At 40.9% G+C, this 23,785-nt stretch overlaps 1 long non-coding RNA gene across 6 annotated transcripts in view; it reads left to right on the forward strand.

Moving 5' to 3' along the window:
• The window catches only part of LOC105489287 (uncharacterized), a 77,343-nt gene extending 67,721 nt beyond the window's left edge, over positions 1-9,622 (forward strand). For 3 of the 6 annotated variants that reach the window (XR_011617313.1, XR_011617315.1, XR_011617318.1), the window contains 2 exons: positions 4,680-4,942; positions 6,647-8,309. This is a non-coding gene — a long non-coding RNA (uncharacterized lncRNA). Of the gene's footprint in view, positions 1-4,679; positions 4,943-6,643; positions 8,310-9,332 lie in introns of those variants that run through there. The other 3 variants (XR_011617314.1, XR_011617317.1, XR_011617316.1) reach the window with 3 other exon arrangements.
• The last annotated feature ends 14,163 nt before the right edge of the window (positions 9,623-23,785 follow it).

Genomic DNA, 23,785 nt, shown 5'->3' on the forward strand with positions numbered 1-23,785 from the left:
TTTTCCTTTGAATGAGTCATACCTTCTTATTTTTTTGTATGACTTGTGAATTTTTTTTGCTTGAAAAATGGACATTTGCATCTAAAAATGTGATCATTAAAAATCAAATTCTCCGTTTTCCCTATTTTTTAAAGTTTTTTAAGTGAAATTTTTTTTCTCTTTTCATTGTTGTAAGCGCTCTCTGTGCCGAAGATCAGCCTGAGGTGTAAACTTAAGGTCTTCTCAGGTTTTTTTCCGAGTCTTAGGTCACTTTCTAATTTCTCCCATATATGCAGCTGGTTTTGAATGTACTAATCTGTAACGTCTCGCCAGCCTTTTTAAATTCCCTGGAAGTCACTTCAGCTGGGGTGGGAGGGGCCTGCCACCGTAGGGGAAGGTTAAACAACAATGACCACTTTGTCTGCACCTCTTTGATTAGAAGCAGCAATAGATGACCATAGCGCACATCCGTGATGTTTGGAGGACAAGGTCTTTTTGCCCACCCTGGTTTCCTCAAGCTGCGAGCAGAGACACGTGTGCGGCTGCCTGCCATGGCGCTAGCGGGGATGAGTAGCTGGTATTCTGCTGTGAGATGAATTCGACCTAAGTTAACCACCCTGTAATGCCTAAGCTTTTCCCTGGAAGTTGCAAGCCTTCAATGGCCTCTAGAGTTCCAAAATAGTTACGTCAAACAGATTCTGCCATGCAAGTGTTGTCTCTGTGGGGAGGAGCCCTGGTGCTCCCGCCTGTCGTCTTCCCAGGATCGTCCAAGGCACCACTCCTACGTGTTTCTGGTTTTAGTTCTGGTGAATAGTGAATCCCCTCACATTGCTAATTCATAGGCTTAGCCTACATTTTTTGTCTATTTAATGTAGAGAGAGTCTATTGAGGTTTTGCTGTGATATGTGGATTTAGCTGTTGTAGTTTTATATATGTGTGTGTATATATATAATGCAACATATTTTGGCTTATAATCCAATATGTTATGGCTATATAAAATTATATATAAATTAATAATCATATTAATATATAATTATATTACATAGAATGTCATATTATATATTACAATGAAATATATAATGTCTATATTAAATTATATATAATTATTATATATCCTAATAAATTATATATCTAATTTTACATAGCCATAATATGTTGCATTATAATGTATATAAAATGTATATTATATAACTCATACACATACATATGTATGTGTGTAAATATACATATAGAACCCTTCATTATTTCCTCTGTCATTACCTGTTAAATTTTAAATCTTTAGAGAATTTATCCAGAGATCACACTCTGTAAAGCAAGGACCTGACATTTCTTGCGTACACGGTCATCTCTCCTCCCTAGATTCCACCCTTGATTTCTATCGTATCTACTTCAGATTTATAATAAAGTTTTGATTGTAGAACAGATTTAGATTTACTGGAAAACTTAGATACTTCAGAAAATTTATCCCTGAAAAATTGTGGGAAATTCTTCAGTCATTACTCTATCAAATAGAAGAGTGATTAAAAGTCCCAGCTCTGGAGTGACTGATGGTCCAAGCTCTGCAGGCAGACATTCAGAGTTCAAATCATGCTTTTATGATTTAAGAACACTATGACCTTGGTAAGGTTATTTGACCTTCTGATGCCTCAGTCTCTTTATAGTTAAAATAGGAACAATAATCTCACAAATATTATATGATTATAGGCTTATAAATATTTATAAACATAGGATTATTAAAGAGTTAAAGCATTTATAACACTTAGAGCAGTACCTTTAAACTGGTAAGTATGTATATATTAGACTTTGCTGGATTATTACCTATCTTTCAGTCTCTACTCCAACTTTCTGGGACATTGATTATTGTTATTGCACTGTTATCAATGTTGATTATGTTAAACCTTGCTGTTTAACTTTTCTATCTCAGTTTATCTTTCATTATTTCCTTACCTTGTCCACCTAGTATTATGAGTAATTTTTTTTTGATATATCTTCCAGCTCATTGATTTACTTTTTGGCTGCTTTGAATCTGATGTCTTAAACATCCATTATTTTTGCTAGTTTGTTTTTATCTGCAACGTCTGTACTTTTAAAATTCTAGATTAAATAAGTTCTAAAACAAATACATTATTTAACCAAATAAGATTCTTTTTCAAATCTGCTTAGCCACTTTTTGAAAAACAATTTTGAAGTGACGTCTCATTCTGTCACCCACGCTGGAGTGCAGTGGTGCAATTTGAGCTCATTGCAACCTCTGCCTCCCGGGCTCAAGCTATCCTCCCACCTCAGCCTTCTGAAGAGCTGACACTACAGGTGTGTGCCACCATGCCTGGCTAGTTAATGTATTTTTGTAGAGATAGGGTTTCCCCATGTTGCCCAGGCTGGTCTCAAACTTGTGAGGTCAAGCGATCTGCTCGCCTTGGCCTCCCAAAATGCTGGGATTACAGGCATGAGCCACTGCACCCAGACTCTACTTAACCACTTTTTCTAATGCATTATGACTGGCTTATTTTTAATCCTATCTTTTATATCCTGAATTATTATGTTTTATTGTAAACTATCTGGGATTATTCAGTTCCCTGAAGTACAAGAAGGTCTAATTTGTTGTTGCCAATTTGTCCTTATTTTCTCTGGATTTCTGCTAGCTCTCATATATGATGGCACCATCCTTAGGTTAGTATTATTACTTACCTTAATCGTTTGTGCTGAATTGAGGCTTCTCTTACACAAATAATATTTACTTATTTTTTCAGGCACTGAAAGATAGTAACAACCTGGTGTTATCTAAATTGAAATACCCTACTTGGGTTCCCACAACCAAACTAAGATCATACATTTGAAGTCAAGCCAGAGTCATAGAGATCTATCATTCCAAATTCTCAAGGGATGCTCTTTTTCTTGTTATTATTGTATTTCCTAACCAGTCCCATTTCCTTCTCAGTTTCTTTCTCTGCAAGCAACAGGTGTTCTAAGCTGTCACGAGAGATGTGTCCCATCAAGAGTTTCTGAGAGCCTTTGCGTTGCTGTGGCCGCCAGCTGTGAACTCCAATCATGACCTCATGTTCCTATTTGCCATCAGTTGCAAACCTCGAATATTCTGCCTTTTCATTTGTTCTCAGGAAAGGGTATAGGAAAAGATTTTATTCAGAAATATAATCTATCATACTGCCAGAAATAATGCCCCACTTTAATTTTAAACTATAGGATATTATTATTCATATTGTCATTTTATACAGTCGATGCTTGTTTAGATTTATATATGTGTTTACCACCATCTCTTTTTTGTTACTTTCATTTCTACATCTCAATTTCTTCCTTCTAAGGAACAATTGCTTTCCCTGTAATTACCTTCTTTATTCTTCCTTTGATTTGGAGTATATGTGTGATAAACACTCTGAATCTTTGAATACACATTGATTATATCTTTAGTTATAAGTAAAAAAAAAATTATTTTATTGTGGAAATCTAAGTAGATGTTATTTTTCTTTACAACTTAAAAATCTTCTTCACTGTATTCTAGCCTCTATTTTTGTGATGAGAAGACAACTAAAAGTTGAATTCTTTAATAATCAGTCTTTTCTCTTTGCTTGCATTTATGGTTTTCTTCTAACTTGATGTTCTGCAGTTTACTACAATATATGTTTATTTTTGCTCCTCTTGCTCAGTTAGTCAATGTGCTTCTAAAATCCAAGGAAGTACTAGTTTTGCTCTCCAGACTAGAGGAAAGGGAAGAGGATGAAGAGGGGAAAGGAGTGCATGCCAGAAAATTCATTTGTTTTTAACAAGAAAATAAGATCATTTTCCAAAACCGCATTCAGTCATTCTTCAGTTAGCTGTCACTGGCCACGAGTTGTTACTATGACAGACAGAATCTAACTGGAAGGAAGTTAAGTATTTTTATGTGGCTATTCTACTAGTCAGGATTCTCCAAAAAAGCAGAACAAATAGGATGTGTACATACATATAGACATAGACATACATGCAGACATACATATAAATACACAGACATAGACATAGACACACACATAGACACAGGCATACGTATACACAGAGACATACAAATATATATACACATACAGACATAGACGTGGACATGGTCATACATATATAGACACACATAGCTATAGACATACAAATAGATATGCACATATACACACACACACAGACGTAGACACATAGGCACAGACATACAGAGACAGACATATGCATAGACAAACACATACAGAGACATACAAATACATATAGACATAGACAACACATACATACAAACTAGGCATAACACATAGACACATACATAGAGACATAGATATTGACACATATACACATAGACACATAATATACATAGACATATAATATACATAGACATATGTGACAGGTATAGATGGAGACATAGGCGTAGACTAGACACAGACATGTACGTGTACACATGTACAATGAGATAAAGGACGTTTTAAGAAATTAGTTCATGCAATTTTGGAGACTGACGGGTCTTAAATCTGCACATAAAATTAACTGTCACAGGCACACTGTTTTCACACACACACACACACAAATCCGTATTTTTTGGCATGAAAGAAGGAAATACACTAACCGGGTTGGCAAGCCGACCGAGCGTGCACATTTACCCAGTCAGTTAGAGCCAGGGCAGAGTGTCCTGTGGCTCAAGCAGATGGACAAAGATGTCTAATCTCTTCTACACACAGAATGGAACACAGGCAATACCACACAGACTGAAATGCAAGGGTGAAGAATAGCCTGGGCCTACTGTCTCAAGGGAGGCTGAAAACTGGAAATACTCTGGAGCTCTACATCTGTCCTCATGAAATGTTTGCTCTACATTTTGCATACTTTTCTGGACACGGAGTGAAAGACTTGACGATTTCATGCAGAATTGTTCCTATGGGACATTGCACCTTGAAGCTGTACACAAAATCCTAACAGTCTTCGTTTGCTTCAGGTTGGAGAGGTAAAAGTAGGCTTGACTTTGGCCAGTGCTGATATTGCTTTAGCTTAGTTTTCAGAAGATGGGGCTTCGTGTTCAGAGACGTTTGGTATTTTTGCAAGCATGAAATTATGCATGCATGTGTGTGTGTGAAGATGATTAAACGTTATGCTAAAATATCCCCCTGGCTGTCGGGAGCAGGTAGGAGGGTCCCATTATCTGAAGTGCAACATACAGATGAGTTTCTCTCATTCATGCGGCAGAAGAATGAAACCTAGGCTCTGTGGGTGAAGTGAGGCTTTGGTTGAGATAGATTTGAAAATTAGTCATATGTAGGAAAATTATCAATCACACTTGAGATCTGACGTTTCACATATTCATTCAGGAAGGACTGGAGGATGCAGACAAAGCTAACAAAATGGATTACAAGGCACAAGCCTGGTCACCAACACCTTCTAATAAAAAGTAATAACCAACATGACATATAGGCCATTGTCAGGAAACTCAGCCTCAGCAGCCCAAGATCCTTGCTTATAAGCCACAGACTTGGGGAACAAGGGTCCTGTTATGGTGCCAAAAATGTCCCACTCTTGTTTACTAATGAATAGTATTAAACAAGCTGATTTTAATTTGTAAAATATGCCATCTAGTTCCAGTAACATAACTGACATTTTCATATATAACTCTGTCTTCATATGTGTTTTTACTTGTATGTCTATGCAAATATTCATATATGTATATATATTTGTGTAAAAACACATAGGTACATTTATGTATATGCGTGTGTGTGTATGTGTGTGTGTATATGTGTGTGTGCACACACACAAATTTCTCCTAAAAAAAGACAAAAGTCAACTGGTCAACTGCTGCCAAATATTTTAATGAATTGTTTGCAAAATGTAAAATGAGATAACCCAATACATTTCAGTAAATGTAGTTCTTTAATATAAAGGCTATATCTAAAGAAACACTGAATATAACACCTCAAGCTATTTTATCTGTATTTTAAAGCATTCAGATTGTATATCCCATACATGGCCTTCCATTTATGAAAACTGCATGCATCAGATATTATTTAGTAGCTTCGTCCCTGTTCTACAGAGGCCATTAAGGGGTGACCAAGCCAGAAATAGTTCCTGCCTTGTGGAGCTTTTATTCTAGAAAAAGATATTGTTTACATATTATATTGTTTGATTTCTTTCCACTCTATTTTTATTTCTGTCACAAATTGCTCTCCTTGGTCTTCACGTCCTTGCTCCCGTATCTAGAACAATGTCTGGCACGTATCGAGTGCTGCAAATGAACAGGTGTCAAACAAAACAGAAGGCTTGGGCAAGGAATTTAGATGCGGTCAGATTCCTCTAAGGAGAGCTCATCGGGAGCTCAACCTGGTCCAATGAGGGGAAAAGGTCCCTGAGGAAGTTCAGACGTGCAACGAAAATGAAATCAAATACTGACCTTTCCTTCCTAAAGCTCATGTAGGAAAAAGGGTTTAATTCAGAAATTCCTGCTTGAATCCCCAATCTATCACCAAATGGCTCCTTGTTATTTAACATCTCAACACCTGAACTCCTTCATCTGCAAAAGTTCCTTGCTCAAAGTTAAGAAGTAATTGTGTTTTAAAGTATCATCTACGCAGCGTTTAACACAAAGTACATCTTAAGAAATAATAGTTAGTGTTTAAAATTATATTAACATAATTTTAAATTTTATTTTCTCTCTCAGCAGGTAACCTCACCAGAAGATTTTGCTAAAAATATGCTAATAGTAACTAGAACTCTTGCTATTTTTTCCATCCTCACAAAAGCGAGATTCTCACGGTTCAGGGAAACCTGGGTTTTAGGAGTCAATGAGCAAGTTCTGTAAATTCAACGAGAACTCCATATAAACATGAAGCAAGTCCTCTTTTAATAAAAGTGTGTTCTGGAGATAAGATAACGGGAATAACAGCAAACTGATTGTAAGACCCCAGGCTTGAATGCAAATGCTAATATAACTTGTGTATTAAATAATGACATTCAAAATTTTGTTTTTCTCCAGAATATACTCATCTCACATAAAATCTTGAGGAAAGTGAAAAACTTGTACGTAAAGCTGAATAAGACCAGGGAGAAGTGAAAAGTGGTTCTGGAAAAGGGGTTCTGGAGCCTGGTAGCGGCCCCCAGTGGTGCATGGGACAGGGCGGTCAGCTTGGGAGGGCAGGTGGTCAGGCGCTGAGGACTTCGAGCTTCTTGGTGTCGGGCTGATGCCTTGACATTGGTCAAGCTGCCAATATTGACTGTGGAAATCGGCACATACCACAGAGAAGGACTGTTTTCCCCGGAGAACTAAGTGTTGAACATTTTTACCTACGTACCAGTACAGATTTGCAACAAGGGCTTAACCTCTCTGGGGTTCAGATATTACTTGTGAAAAATAAGGTAAGGACAGGCTGCTGTGAGAACTGCGTTGTTGCATGCAGACAGCCTGAAGGCATAAGCTGCTGAGACATCCATGTAAATGACATTTGAGGCTTGGCCATTTTCTGCGGGAGACTGGGGTAAAAGAAAACATTAGACAAGTTGAGAGAGAGAGAGAGTTGTCAGAGAAGGAGAGATGTATTAGGTAACTGAAGTAAACGCCCTTCCTTCCATCTTTGCGTCATGTGGTAACAATCATTAAACAACTGTAATACTGTGCTTTGGACAGAAGAGCAGAAAGACCAAAGGCTCCCAGATCCATAAATGTCTTTTCAAGATGTGACATGTGCCCATTTCTAGACTTTCGTTTGCTAAGCCCCACCATTCATTAGGTCTCACAAATTTTCAGCCAAACACAATTTCTAGGTGATACGACTAGATTTCATCAACAGATAACTTCCCTCATGCCAAGAGATAGATTACGTAAGCTTCCACTGGCCTTTTATATTTAGAGACACCTGTTGCTCTTAGATTGGAATGGCATTATGATTCAATGTAATATTCTTAGTTCAACTTGTCATTTTTTATAACTTTGCAGACATTGTTTCCTTTCCTTTGGTGATAGAGAATTCTAAGATCAACCTGACATTTTCTCATGTAGTTAATTTGATTTTTTTTTTCTATCTGGATGCCTAAAAATGAGTTCCTTATCCTTGCAGTTAGTAAAATAAGTTATGCTTCTGTAGTACACATTTTGTAAGTGGTAGATATTTCTTGGAAAATGGTCTAGTTTCTGATTGGTAGAGACAGTTTTTTATTAAGTTCAGAAGATTTCTCATATCTTTGAATATATTTTCTGAATGACAATTTGGTGTCTCTGTTTCACAATAGTGATTATCCTTTCATGAGATGTTGTTTATCTTCTGTTTGCCTTACTATTTGATTTAATTTCTGTATTTTTGGTTTTCATTCATTGAAACTATTTAATTGTAGTTATGTTCATTCTGTTCCTGTTGGCAATGTATTTGTTTGTTTTATAATTAGATGGCCTTAAAATTCAATTTATTTCTATAAGTTTAAAAGTTTCCTTTTAATCTCTTTCTCTTGCTTCATCAACGTGTCTCTGAGTCATTTTTTACTTGATTCTTGAATCCACATTCTTATCAAGCTTTTCTATAAACCAATCTCAAGGCTATATCTAGTGTTTTCTTATAAAGTAAATGTTGTGCATATTTTTCTTTTCTGACTTTTCTTTCACCTGCAGACATTTTTATATTGCTGTCGTGACATTTCTTTTCATGCGGCTTAAGCATAGAATGATCTGTCTGGGGTTTTACTTCCCTCCATGCAGTATTGATGCCACTTTACAACTACCTTTCTCCCTTTATATTTGAGAACAGGTTTTATTTTGTATCTGCCTTTCCCTCCTCTAAGGTACCATGTGACAGCTAGAATGTTGGCTTCACCCACACTCTGTAGTTGACGGGGTGCAGGGGGTAGAGGGGAGCTGCCTTTGCTAGCAAGCCTGTGCTCTGTGGCCTTTGGGTTTCCTAGACGTCCATGCCAGGGCTGCTGAGCCCAGCTGGGAGACTTCACCCTCGGTGGTGAAGAGCACCTGCAGGCCTGGGGCCACTTCTTCACGTGATCTGCTCACTTGTTCACCTTCCTCATTTTGCCCATTTCTGCTGAAAAGCTGCTTCCCAACTTCTAAGGCACCCACTTCACTTGCTGTTTTGCAGGGTGGGGATGTAAGAATTTACAGGAAATCTCAAATTGATGACAGATGAATTCTGTGGGGCAGGAGCAAAAAAGGAGGCAAGCCTTGGTGTTGGGGTTTTTAGGTAGAATGTACATTTCTCAAAAACACGCAGTGTCTGGTTCACCTGCCATGAAATAAATTGGGGCAAGAGTCTCAAATGTAAAGATGTGGTCCTGGTTCCTGTGCTTCAGCAGAAACCTAAACCCGGGTCTCCGGGTGACTTGTAACTCTTGCATTTGAGGTTTTGTTGTTTCAGAAAAGTTCCAGGAAGATGATCAACCCTAGGAAAATACAAGCCCATTGGATCAGGAGACGCCCGAGCTGGAGATGAACATTGGCAAACTCCCCTCATTACCATGGTGAACTCCCTTCATTACCATACTAAAAACCCTGCCCAGGGAAGAGCTTCTCTGCCATTTTCTACACATTCTAAAAGGCAGAGACCAACAGCTGTTTTTTTAGCCCTATGTGTCTCACTCCATAATGATCACAACTCTACATGCTCAATTATTAGAGGTCTTAAAAATACGTCATTTGCTCACAGAGGCGAATTAGCTACACACATACGGAATAATCAGTTGGAATTCATCAACAATAAAATAAATAAAAACCAAAGACATTTCCAATTTTATAAAGACAGATAATTGTCGAAAGTAAAAGAAGGAGAATAGCCACCAAACTTCTAAAGTTTATGCTCAGTTGGTGTTACCGATCAGCAGTGTGCATTTCTGATACAAATTTGTTTTGTTTTGTTTTGTTTATTTTGCTTTTTATCTCAATCAATTATAAATCCCATAGGTAGAAAACTGTTCTGAATTTGCTGCAAACCATCATTGCTGTCCACTGAAGAAGTTATAGCAGAATGAATTGCTATTAGATCCAAGTGAGGAAAATTCCTGGAAGGGTCCTTATAATTTTAGGGATACCTATTGAAAAGGAAGAGAATGACCTTTACTAGCTGAAGCCAGAGGTGCGGCAGTTTCATTTTGGAATGAGCAGATTGTCCTTAAACATGAAAGCTTAATGGTACACAGCCTGTTGTCTGCTGTATGAAAAAGCCCATCAAGACGATGGGAATGTGTCTTAATAGGACTTAATAGAAGTATACAAAGTGATTTCAGAATCCACATTTTTGGTCACTCAACAGAAAGACATGCAATTTAGTTCATCTTAAAGTAGTGTTCTTAACAATTGCTTTGTTTTAGACTGCCTTGACGCGTTTGCTCAACACAGTTGTTCCGTGCATACAGAGAGATGGGGGCATTTCAGAGCGTTACTTACAATTATTAATAAACTATTTGGCTACTGAATATTCACACTGGGTAGCTTTTCAACTCTGCATCCAAGGGCTGTCTATTCAAACTGCCATGGAGCGCCGGTGCACAGCTGGAGAGGAAGGCAGGCTTTTACACACCGGCCAGATCAATGCCCTGACAAAGTGGGAGAAAAATTGGGAGAGTGCTCTTGATATGTTGCCCTCCGTATCCTGGGAGGCAGGGTGTCCACCAGCACGTATCGATCAGCAGTGCCGTACCTATTCAAAGGTCTTCAGCGGTGCTTATGATATTTTTCACCACATTAACTGTCGAGATGATATGCTGTGGCAGTTCTTTGCAAAACACAGGAGGGCTTCAAATAGCTGCGATTAAGCCCTCCAGAGAGCAGGTACCTCCACCCGGGCATACGATATTCCAGGGAAACGGGGAGAGGCCAAGAAAACCAATAATCGTCAGAGATGCGGAGCGATCCTGCCCATCCGTTCCACGCTGTCAGCACTTTCCTCGCCGCAGCTTTTCATAATCCTTAGCATATGCTCTTTGTTTTGATAGGCATGAAATTACATCAAGGTCATTTTTAATAACTGTCAATAGCTTGAGAGCAGCCGTCAGTTTTATTGACACCTACGCTGAAGAGCTCAGGGAGCTGCAAGGAGCACGTCCCCCTGCCTGGGAGCACCGATCCACTGGGAAACAGATGATTATTGATATTAGTAAATTAGTATTGATAGAAATTTGATGAGTATAGTGCATCTGGGTCACTCCAGAACGTGCTAATGTCAACATCCCAGAAAGAGCCGAGGCCCAGAACTTTAAACAGACGTGCATTTATTGTCTGCGCGCCGTTCCTGTATCATTCTGTTGTTGTTCTTAAGAGACAGAATGGGAGACAAGCCTTTGTTTTAAATACATGTCACTTACTCCCACTCCAAAAACCCAAAGCAGTGCTAAATACCCACCCTTTAAATGTTGTTATTTTCTTCTGTTTGGAAAAGAAATATTCCTTCCTTTATAGTTTATATTCTGATAGATCTCTGGAATTTTAATACGTTTGCAAAGAAGATATTTGAATGGGACCTTATTTGTGGAATAGGTCATTGCTTTTACACGAAGGCCTGATGGACCCTGAAGGGTCCCCAGTGGTTTTCTGGGGAGGTTCAGGCTTGGCTTGTCCAGGGGACGCTGCGGAGGTCTAGAAATCCTTTAGAGATGAGGGAGGTCTCCGTATCTCAGCCCATAGACAGACATGTCGCTTTCCAGAGTGAGCCAGATGCAAGTTTCGGTGGAAAATGTTAGAAAAAGGGAAGACGGAGTTTGTCAGAACAGCAGCAAGCAGTGTTGCTGTGTGGTGAGCTCATGAAGTCACGTCTTTAGGGGAACTTACCCCAGTAAGAGAAGACAACTGTGCTGGCTTCTCACGTAGGAGAGGCTGCAGGTCCGGAGAAGAGAGGGATCATGGGGAAAATTAAACTAGATACCCGGGAAAAATGAAGGCATAGCAGAAGGCAAACATCAAGTCACTTACAAGTTCATTTATACAAAATGTCCAGAATACACAACTCCACGGAGACAGCGAGCGGGTTAGTGGTGGGCTGGGCTGGGGGCCGGGGATGGGATGACTGCCTACTGGGAACAGGGCTTATTTTGGGGGAGATGAAATTCCCTAGAATTAGATTGTGGCGATGGCTGCACAACTGCGAATATACCAGAAACATCAAATTGTACACACTGAATGGGTAAATTCTATGATATGTGAGTTATAGCTCAATTAAAGAAAATATAAACCCGGAGAAGTCCCTGGGACAGCAAAAGTGAAAATCGTGAAATGGGAGTTAAATCTATTTATTTTAATTTAAGGTACAGATTTAGTAAATCAGGGAATTAGTGTTCCAGCCATTATACCTTGTATTTCTAATTCTGTAAATTCAGAGTAAGATAAGATAACTAGGGTGAAAAAATGCCTGTAGTACCAGGCTGCTCTCAAGAAGGCTGGCTAACGAGAAGAGGTGCTTTCTGTTCACACGAGGAGGCCGGCACGTGGAATGACTGCAGAGTTGCACAGCCGGGCTGGGATTGCACGGGCCTCATGCACCTGTACAGCATGCGTATATTTTAATCAGGTGGTCGATGAGCGATCAGGTTAACAGTGGCGAATTTTAAAACTTTTATTTCTACCAATCCCCTCGAGTCGGGTAGCACCTTTATTGACCGCAGGTGGCTGCTACCCAGGCCTCATTGCCTGCCGGTTGACATTTTGTTTTCTTCGCACATCTTCGGCTTGTGTTTCTTATCCAGGTTCTCAGCACATGATCTTTCTAGTCCTAATTACACTCCAGTGACAAATCTAACCATAAACTCAGTGGCCCAAATGGTTTAACGTGGGGCTATTTAGAAACATCTCTTAAAATATTTTCTCTCTTTGGAAAATGTACAAAGCAGATAAAATTCTACTTGTGAGGGCTATGTCTCACTTAGGAGTCTCCGCTGGCTCATGGTCTCAGGAAGTGTCCTCGGATACCATGACAGGTGAGATCATTGTATGCCCAGAGGGAGTCAGGTGACTAGATGGCATCACAGGAGCGTGGAGTGACAGGTGACCAGATGGCATCACAAGAGCATGGAGTGACAGCAGAGCTTGGTGATGGTCACGGCCAACGGCTCCTGTTTACAAGTGAGGAAGCAGAGACCCCAAGGCAAAGACAAGCGACTTATTTGTGGAATAGAATATGCAAATCCAGATACTTTAAGATAGAGAAACTAGATCATAAATGTTCAGATTAGAGGAAAAAATGCAGATCATGCATTCTGATGAGAAAAAGAAAAAACTAACTTTGTCCTAGGTTCTTTCTGTGGTCCACTGAATGACACAGCTTCAGGCCTCCTGATTCGGTACTATCTTTCAAATGCCAGACACCAAAAAAATCATAATTTATAGTATGACTTCACCTGAAGAAGGAATCCAATGAAGAGAAGCTACCATGTAAAAATACAGAGTTTACATCAAGGTACTACAGGTTTTTATAAAAGTATTGAATAAACAAAACGTAGGCAACAGTGTGGAGGTGAATATGGACTCTCAACTTAATTAAAATTTTCTAAACACTTAAGAGGATTATCAGTCAAGAAACAACATTCTATGATACATCACGGTATTCAGATGCGACCAATAGCATTGCCTCAAACATCGCTTCCTGCAGACTGGAGGGTAAACATCATCAGAGAGAATTTATCCTGAGGATTTTTCTAGTTCTTTGTCAGAGGTGCTTTCTGAGAAGGTATTTTGAGAAGTACACATTCAACTGTCTTTACTTAGTGAAGATGATTCTGATGTTTCTTGAAATTATCACCAGCAGAATCTACTTACAATTGTGCTACAAACTGAATCAGAAAGTGTGTTTAAATGATTAGCAAAGTAAAATCCCCATGTGATTAAGTACTAAGATTTTGGTCATTTTTTCCTAGATCTTCTAACAATTTTAGCAGTCATAATTTATGACCAAAACAAAGGATGTAAAAAAAGATGGCAAAAATAAAGAAAAATATAAACAAACTGGTGAGTAAACATCTAATACCAATTCTCTCAAATAGGTTCAATGGTATGAAATTTGAAAACAATCTGTTTTGCCACAGCATTTAGCATAATCCTCGTTAAAAAGAGAATATTTTGAATAATAAATTTCAAATTATTTCCTCGTACATGTCCATATGCGTAATAAATGAGTATTTTAGTTCCTATCTAATTATCTAGATTGGTGCAGAATTTAAAAAAAAAAAAATGCCAGTTTTAATTGCAAAAGTGCTGCCGGCTTCAGATTTTAATTGCAATTCACAAATGGTTGGACTGGCAGTGCTCCATTACAAATAAAAAATCATTTTAATAGCAGAAGTACTGCCTCGCTGCAGATTTCAATTTCATTTTACAAGATACTGGGTCATTCAGCATCATTACAAGGAATAGAATAGCTGGTGTGAACCTCTGAGGTGTTGACTGGGTCATGATGCTGCCTTGTGTGCCGCATGGAGGCTGCCTTGAACTTGGCTCTTATCATCCAGAAGAGCAAAACCCAGAGAAATCCTAAAAGCCTTTCAAAGGGGCTCACACCCAGCCGCACCTGGAGTAAAGCAGCCTCTCCTGTCTGTTACTTGTTATGTCTTCTCTATCAAGGACTCCTTCAGGGTGAGAGCGACTTCAGTGTTGGTAATCTGTAGAATAAAAGAAACACAATCTGTTTTCATGGAGATATTTTCCCGTTCGTCTTATCCTAAGCTCTCATGCGTGTTTTCAGTGTGAGGCTTGGCTTTTCTCGGACAGGAGGCTATAAGCACACAGGTGAAAGCCGCCATAGGATTCACCTTGTCTTTGCCCAGGTGAAGGTTCTGGGGGTGGGTCTCCCCAGGTGACAGAGCGCCCTCATGACACTGGTGTCCCTGTTGATCAGGTTTTCTATTGGTCACATCACAGACTCTGAATCAGGAACAACAAACATGGAGCGAAGCAACTAAAGATGCCTTTTCCCTCTGTCACTCAATAAGCCTCTGAACTTAAGTCTCCAGCAGCTGAACATGAAGCTAAGTTGTACGTGGTCCTTCTCGGCTCATCATTTTCCTGTGGGGGTGCCCTGGAGCACATCTTGTGCTCAAGGAGGCCACACTCCCACACAGGTGCTGTTGCACCTGCCCAGGAGTGCACCTGCTCCGTTCCCACTCCTGGGCTATTACTCCTGGTGTGGGCACGGCTCTCCTCCAACAACCACTGGTGAAACCCAGTGTGCTCTGCTGATGGAAGTCCTGAAGTCAGATAAGTGAACTAAAAGGCCAAATTAATCTATGATTTAAATACATTCCAAACAGATTTCAAATATCTTGCTTGAGCTCTGAAAAATTACAGTTTCTAAAGTTCTTGATTACTTTTTAAAATCTCTTAGGAATGTATCAATTTTTCACTACACATATTTTTATTTTTACAATTTGGTAAAAGTAAATTATAAACAAATGACATGTATTCCATTATACAAAGTCACATGTATATTCATATATTTATCTCTCTATAATGATATCTGTATATATAATTTAACAAAACATGGAGGTACTGAGTCTGCACATACCTCTGCTAAGATAGTTACAGGTATGTAATAACAAATTTTACTTTATAATGATAGTAAATTCATTTGACATTGAAATATAATAATTTTTATATTTTTAATATGAGCCAGAAGATAAAGGTTAACTTTCTTAGTGTGCCATTACCAAGTTCTCTTTATATTTTAAATATATGGAAGTGTTTTTAACTCAGAAAACATGATTCTCTCATTGCCAGAGTATCACACATTTTGAAAATCTATAAATATGTATAGAGATAAATGAATGCAAACATAAAGGCCCCGCCTGGCATCTCCAGTGCACTTTTGTCCTAACTAATATATCTCAGCACAAATGAAGCACCATCATTATCCGTTATGTATGACAGTGATGTTACATTTGAAGTGTATTTTTCTTAAATTCATCTCAAGGCACTATTAAAACAGAGTTAACAGTTAAATGGTTGCTATTTTGTGCATACAAAATAAGAGAATTGCATTCCCCATCTATTTCTGCAAATATTTATTGTAAGACGCTGTGCCCACCCCAGAGCTTGATAGCCAGAAGGCCCGACAGGAGGTCAGTGAGGGCAGAGACGCCATGTGCCCCGGACACGCAGCTCACGGCCAACTGCTCACCTATGTGAGAACTCCCACGGGGACTAAGTGCCCCAAGTCCAAACACTTAGGTCATGTTACACAAAATCCTAAAATTCCACGATGCAGTGTTGATGGTGTTTAGGATATGGCATCTTTCAAGGTGACTGAACCCGGGTTTACAGCGCAGGCACAATGGCTCCACCCAGAAGCACATGGTGGCCTCTGAAAGGCTCTTCCCCTGCGGATACCACTCCATAAACTTCCAACCTTCTGCCCAGGATGGACCTGACTCTGGGGAAAACGATCCATTGCGTTCTAAAGTGTACTGCAGACATTAAAAAGGAGGAGAAGACACATAAATTGTTGTGAGAAAGCCATAGCCAGTAAATCTGAGCGTGATTTACTTGAAAAACAGGAACTAGAATGAAATGCATGCTAAGAGCTTCCCACTGGGGTGGGCATTAAAAGGGCTCAGCAAGCAGAATCCGCCAGGGAGTCACCAAATGTCCACGCTAAGGTCGTTTCTACGCAGGGAGGAGGCTGAAGCTGGATGAATCCGTGAGTGTGCGCCTGCGAACGTGCAAGCGTGTAAGGACACACGTGTGGGTGCCTGTGTGTGTGTGCGCGTGCCTCTGGGTATTAGTGTGTGTACGCGTTGTGTGCGTGTGTGTGCATGTGTGTGCTTGCATGTGCCTGTGTTTGTGCGTTTGTGTGTGTGCCTGTGCGTGTGTGTGTGTGTGTGTGTGTGTGTGTGTGTGTGTGTGGAGGGGCAGATTGCCCAAGAAGATTCACTGAATCAGACCGAAACACACTTACAGGCAGTTAGTTGCTCAGGGAGGGAAATGTTAATCAGAAGCAGCGTTCTGCCGTTACGCTCAGGGGCAGGCACACACGTGCGTGTGTCATGCACATTCCTACTTGCCAGAGCCAAAGCAAACCCTGCTCACACCCCAGGCTTTGCCCCAGCCTCCGCCCGTGGCGCCTGGACTCCCGGAGGGGTGGGTGCAGCGCAGGCCCTCGGGGGAGGCCCGCTCGGTCTCAGGAGTGCCCAGGCGGCGCTGGGCAGCAGCGAGCAGGTGATTTGTGGCAGAGACCCGCCCAGCCAGCCTGAGGTTCCAGACGGCGACGGGGGCGCGGTGAGAAGGCCCTGCAGGGGAGGCTGAGCCTGTGTGGACAGAGGCAGTGGAAGGGAGGCCCCCAACCTTCACCAAGGCCAGGCCGAGCGTGGATGCCCCGGCTCCTGGCTGGCCATGGGTGGTGTGAGGGGCGAGGAGCGAAGAGTGAGCGTGAATCCCGGACCCCACGGCGCCGAGGCAGAACCCCCTGGCAGAGCTCACCCTAGGGAGCAGAAGCCACGCACAGGGTGGAGATGGAGAAGGCAGGAGACAAAGGCGTCCACCCCTTCCTTCCCCTTCCACCTGTCCATCCAGGCGTCCGTGGCCTCTGCAAGGCGTGGACCCCACACCAATGCACCCAGAGCAGGTGGAAGAGGCGGCCCCCGGGGTTAAGAACCATTCCCCTGCGGTGCTTCTGCAGGCAGGGGACAAAGAGAATTTGCAGTTTGAACATCCTACCCGTTCCCACTGTGCGACGTGGCACAACTTGTTCGATTTTGCTGGGCGTTTATTTTCTTATCTGGAAAATGGGAAGCCCCCCCTCGGGGGCTGGTGTGAGAGCCAGCACCCCAGTGATCCCAACGGCTGCCCATCAAGACCATCGCGTGGGCTGGGAGGCGCCCCGGCCCCCTGGTGTCCATGCGCCCTCACACTGCAGAGCAAGCCCCTGGCTGGTGGGCCACTTCTCCCTCAGTTTGAATCCACTAGCGTTTCCTATTGAGCTTTCTCCATGGCTGTGTTAGGTCTAATGAGGTCCACAAATTTCACTACAGTATAGTCCTTGCCCTCAAGGAACTTTCAGCCTACAACATAAGTCTCTCCCTCAGTTTCCCTGTGCACTGAAGTGTTTAGACAACTATAACCATCCTCTGGTAACAATTTACAGAGTGTCATAGGTTACAAAGTGCTTCATAAGCGCTAATTATTACTTCAGTAAATTATTTTTACATTTTTTCCCAAAAGAGTGAAATAAAACAGCATAAGCAGAAAAACATAAAACGCAAGAATTGTTTTATGGGCCCCTGGCTGAGATTTCTGAACTTGAACATTATACGCAGGGAAACATTAGATGCAGTAATTATATAATGATGTTTCACTGTATAACTATTATCTTCCTCATTGTCACTTCTTTCAGATGAGGGCTGGAGGGATTAACCCTGTCTATTCCGTGTTCAGAACAGCTTTCTAGACCCAATGTTTTCCTTAAACTCATCCATGGGCATTCAGAATTTACATGACCTAAGAGAGAGAATCTCGCAGATCCTAGAATCACTTCTAAACTTTATTAATTATTCCTTGCTTTCTCAAAATATCAGGAATTCAAAGAAAGGTGCTAAAGCATCAAATTGAAATAGATGTAGGTTAAGGGACTTAGTGGGTATGTATTTAGTTATAGATGTATTTAAGATGGAATGAATAAATGAGTTAAATGAACTGCACACGGATCTTGTGCTTTTTCTAATTTTAATAGCACTTGACATCAGCTATGTTCCACAGGGGCAGCTCAGGAACAGGCGTGGCCTGGTCTGAAAGGATCAAGCTAAGAAATTCAGGACCTGATTTCACTGGAATGGCTTGTGGAACAATGGCACATAGTACTGACCAGGATAGAAGCAGACACAATAAACAAAGGTAAAAAGCTGTGGGTACTGTGGGTAAGGTAGGAGTTTGGGGAAAGGTGTATATCTGCACCAGTGGGATTCTCAGATACCAAGGAGCAAATGAACAAGCTTGGTGTTTACAAACAGGGATACCATTTGTAAACACAAGATAAAGTTTATTTAAATTCAGTTTAGTGAGAAATACCAGTCCTTGAGAACTCTACTGTGAAGAATAACACCACCCATGAGATGTCTGTGCACATGGAGGACCTCCCCACTGTTCACGGCTCTGGTGGTCTTACCTGGGTGCCTCTGTAATCCTAGGAAATTACTGCTTCCCAGTGATGTGCTTGGAGAATACAAGCAGGCAGGTGTGTGTGTGCTCACTCTAACTTTATGGGTGTTAATAACTTACATAGATAACATTTGTGTGCTCAATTAAAATTTAGCATTACTGAATTTTTATATATATACATGGTTTTTAAACTTATATATAGGTAATTTATGTATACTATTATATACATATTATGTATAGATATGTGTATATACATATGCTTTATGTACTCATGGTATACACATATAAATATATATGTGTGTGTGTATGTATGTATGTGTGTATATCATTGGTACATAGAATTTGCCCAGTTTAACACACCATTAAGCTATTTCTTCCCTCAATATTTGCAAACTATTTATATCAATGCCCGTATCTATGTTGATAAAGATGTCATAAATAACATGTGTGTAACTGCATGACACTTGGTAGCAATACTGCTGGAAAAAGCAGAGTAGGATTTACAGTAAGGCACGTGCTGCGGCCCAAGAAATAATCAGGTAACTGATGGAATTAAAAGCAATTAGGATTTTAAATACGCGTTTATGGGCCAGCACTGCCACAAACTGAAAGGCGCAAAGATTCTCCTATTCATTAGGCATTTTCCCTCATGTATACATGGTGTGCTTCTGTTTGAATAGGAAAGCAATTATGTTTTTAATACACTTATATTCTACTCATCTCCTCATCATTCCAGGATAATGAGTCATTAGAAAAAAAATAATATTCAGCAGTACAGCTTATTGTTCGGTATAAATGATCATTGCATTCACTGAGTGTGAGCACCTGACTGTCCGGAAAGCTCAGAAATCAGCAGTTTCTGTCTGAGTGTGCTCCTGCCTGCCCAGCGTTATTCTCTGCTGTTCCAGAGCCTGATGTTCATGGCCTTTACGTCATCCATAGGCAGGAAGGATACAATTGATGATCTGAAAACCTCTGTGTAGCTGCCACCTCTGGAACAGGTGCGGAATGACCAAATGCTTTGACCATTGGACTGCCTCGGGTTCAATTGTAAAGGCAGCCTACTGTGAACGACACTATAAACATTTGTTGTTGTTGTTGTTTTCATGAATAATCATGGATTTAATACATTGTGTGACAAGCATCAGTCAGCAACGACTGGCAGGTAGAGGTGAGTGACAGCAGAGGTTGTGAAGGACAGGGAATATCAGGGTTCCTGCTGTCCACAGAAGAGGTCCCAGTGACCTTCCACTGACACCCAGGTCACAGCTCAACTGTGCAAAGGGAGCTTTGCAAGAATCACAGTGGTCAGGAGGAAACATGAGCAAAGGTTAAGCAGTCGATCTTTGAAACCCTCGATGTCCTTGTATTCACCAACTGCATGGCCTCAGAAAAGGACCCAGGCGTCGACCCCAGGCAGGCCCAAAGTTCTCTGCAGGCTGCCTCATGGTAGGAGTATAGCCACTATTCCACCCCAAATAGCGTCCAGATAATGTGTCTATGGACCCAGGGCCTACAAACCGCATATTCCACCCCAAATAGCGTCCAGATAATGTGTCTATGGACGCAGGGCCTACAAACCGCATAGAGCTTGTTGACAATATCCCTGTGTCATGTAAACACAAACGGCTGAGTTCCAGCAAAAAGGCAAAGATCACCCTTTAAGTCCCACAGCAACTGTATTTGCAAAAGCCATAAAGATCCTTCATAATTTATACCTTAGTAGCATTCTGTTTGGTTTTGAATATTACTATTCAAGCTTTAAGCAACAACGTTACTCAGAACGCGACTCCAGAACAAAATCTTTGAAGAAGAATTTATTTTTTAAAAAAATGAAATATGAAAGAATTGTGTTATTTTGCATTTTAAATAATTCCAAAAAGATACTTGACAAGACATGAGGAACGCATAGGCCATAGGTGTACATATCTGGACGTACACATCAACGTATTTATGTTTTGCTTTACATAAGGCAGAACCAGGTAAGACCGTTTTTGTTTTGAGGATGCTGGGGCATGAAACACGCACAGAGTGAAGAATTGAACAAGGGCTGTCACTCCCATGATCAGTGTTTCGGCTCACAGGCATTCTACATGCATGTTTCATTCCTGTGACGATTAGGACCAAGGAGGCTATCTTAGATTTTTAAACAACTCGTTGAAGAGAACACAATTTTTCAATTTAATGTAATTGCTCTAATCAAAGCTCTAAAAGAATCAGTTAGCACTTCTAGCAACAGTTTTCCTGCATTAAAACCACGTGTGAGGCCTAGACAGCATGAAGCAGAAAACAGTGTGAAGTCGAACAGACACTACTAATAATGAGAGTGTTTGAAGGCCTTGGATCTTAATCACGGTAAAGGACAACTTCATATTTTGCATAAATTAAAATTGTACACAGTGTAAAGTTTACTGTTTTATTGAATGCCACCCTTGCTTACACCATGTCTTATTTACTATGTGATGAGGATTGTAATGACATTGGCGTGTGTTAGGGAAAATGACCACTGCATACTCTTCTTTTTTTTTTGAGACAGAGTCTTGCTCTGTTGCCTGGACTAGAGTGCAGTGGCCTGATCTCCCTCACTGCAAGTTCCTCCCTCAGGGCTCACTCGATTCTTCTGCTTAGCCTCCCAGGTAATTGGGATTACAGGCACATGTCCCGACGTCTGGCTTATTTTTGTATTTTTAGTAGAGATGGGTTTCACACCACGTTGGCCAGGATGTTCTCGAACTCCTGACCTCAAGTGATCTGCCCACCTCAGCCTCCCAAAGTGGTGGGATTACAGGCGTGAGCACCGCTCCCGGCCGACTTTCAAATAATTATGAGCACCGAGTGTTTGCAACCTTGGAATGCGACTGATGACATTTTGGCATTTTTTTTAAGCCATCAAAGGGCACATATTTAATGCTACTAAGAAAATATCAATCAATGTCTTTAAATTATATCTATATATAATGCTTTAATGACTTTGTGTGGGGAGATTTGTAGTTAGATTTTTATAATATATAGGATACATGTTATATATTATTCACATACTATATATTTAAATTATATAGACATAATTTAAAGAAATATATATGTGTTTATAGGTGTGTGTGTGTATATATATAGAGAGAGAGAACCATACACCCATTTATGCTCTGGGAGGAAAAAATAATAGTGCAATATATAGTTCAGGTTTCTCAAATTATTTTAAGTACAATGTCTTTTATTTGGACTTTGTTCAGAAATAGATCAAGACAATAATACGCAGTCAGACTCCCAATAAAAATCTGACTCCAAGACCCCGCACCCCAGCCAGCACCGTCAGCATCTGGAACCCAGGCCCCGGCCCGGGCTGTGGCTTCCCGCGAAGGGGCGCGATTCTTCTTGCAGAGGAAACTGGTATCGTTCAGAGCAGCTACCCCGGGTCAGGAACCTCATTTTAATTCACTCCCAGTGATTCAAACATAGGCTTCACCTGTGTGAAATTTAGAGGAAAATAAAAATGCAGTGGCTCCTACGGAGGCTCCGGGCTTGCAGTACATGTGAGGGTGGAGACAAGGATGCCGCGGAGGGAGAACGCAGGAGCCCGGCCATGCCCTCCAGCCTCCGGGCACCCGCGCCCCGCGCCCGGCGTCCCCTGCGCCCCGCGTCCCCCGCGCGCCGCCACCTCCCGCGGGCCAGGCCGGGGCTGCGCTGCCATCTAGTGGCCGCGCGCCCAGCCCCGCGCCACGGCCCCTGCTGGCCGCCGGGGCTCCTGCTACTCCTGCACCCCCAGTGTCCTCCTTGGCTACTTTAGGTGCCTTACTCCGTCGGAAGTGCGTCCCCGCTCAATGTCTGCGGGATGAGCCAGCAATGCACCATCTCTTAGCAGGTGCTGGCATTGGGGCTCGCCTGAGGCTGGGGAGGGTCTAAGGTCCACGGCTTTGCTCAGAATCCAGGACACGGAGCAGCGGCCTCCTCAGTGCTCAGCCGGAGAGGGTAGAGGGGAGGCTGGAGGTGTGGGCAGCGCAGCGCCTTCCTTCCCCCAGCCATGGGGCCACACAGTCTGCAGCAGTGGCCTGGGACCACCGCGCACTCACCAAATGCTTTCAGGATCTGGAAATATCAGGGCGAAGAGAGAGTTGGGGTGCTTGAAGGTGCAATATATTGCATGTGTCACGTAACCTCAAATGGCTGGTTTCCAGTGGAAAGGCAAAGATCACTCTTTAAGTCCGCTAGCAATTGCATTTGCAGAAGCCCTGCGCAATATCTTGGGGGGAAATGAAGAGGAAATTGGGCATCCGGAGACTGCTGATGAAAAGCAGCCACCCCAATGTGCCCGGCACCTAGAAACTCTTTTAGAAAGCACAATGGCAGGTAGCAAAAGCCTTCTGATTTAAACATTGATTTCTACTGGTTTAAGTTTCCTTTCATGTTTGAAACATATATATATATAAAATATGTATATATACATATTCATATTATATATAATATATATAATTCATATTATATATAATATATAATTCATATTATATATAATATTATATATAATTCATATTATATATAATATATTATATAATACATATTCATGTTATATAATTCATATATATAATATAATTATATATTATATATGTATTATATATTATATATAATATGAATATGTATATATACATATACATTATATAATATGAATATGTATTATATTATATATACATATATACGTGTATATAATATGTATATATAATTATGTATATATACATATTATATTATATATAA

Source organism: Macaca nemestrina, chromosome 19, assembly GCF_043159975.1.
Source record: "Macaca nemestrina isolate mMacNem1 chromosome 19, mMacNem.hap1, whole genome shotgun sequence".
Taxonomy (NCBI): domain Eukaryota; kingdom Metazoa; phylum Chordata; class Mammalia; order Primates; family Cercopithecidae; genus Macaca; species Macaca nemestrina.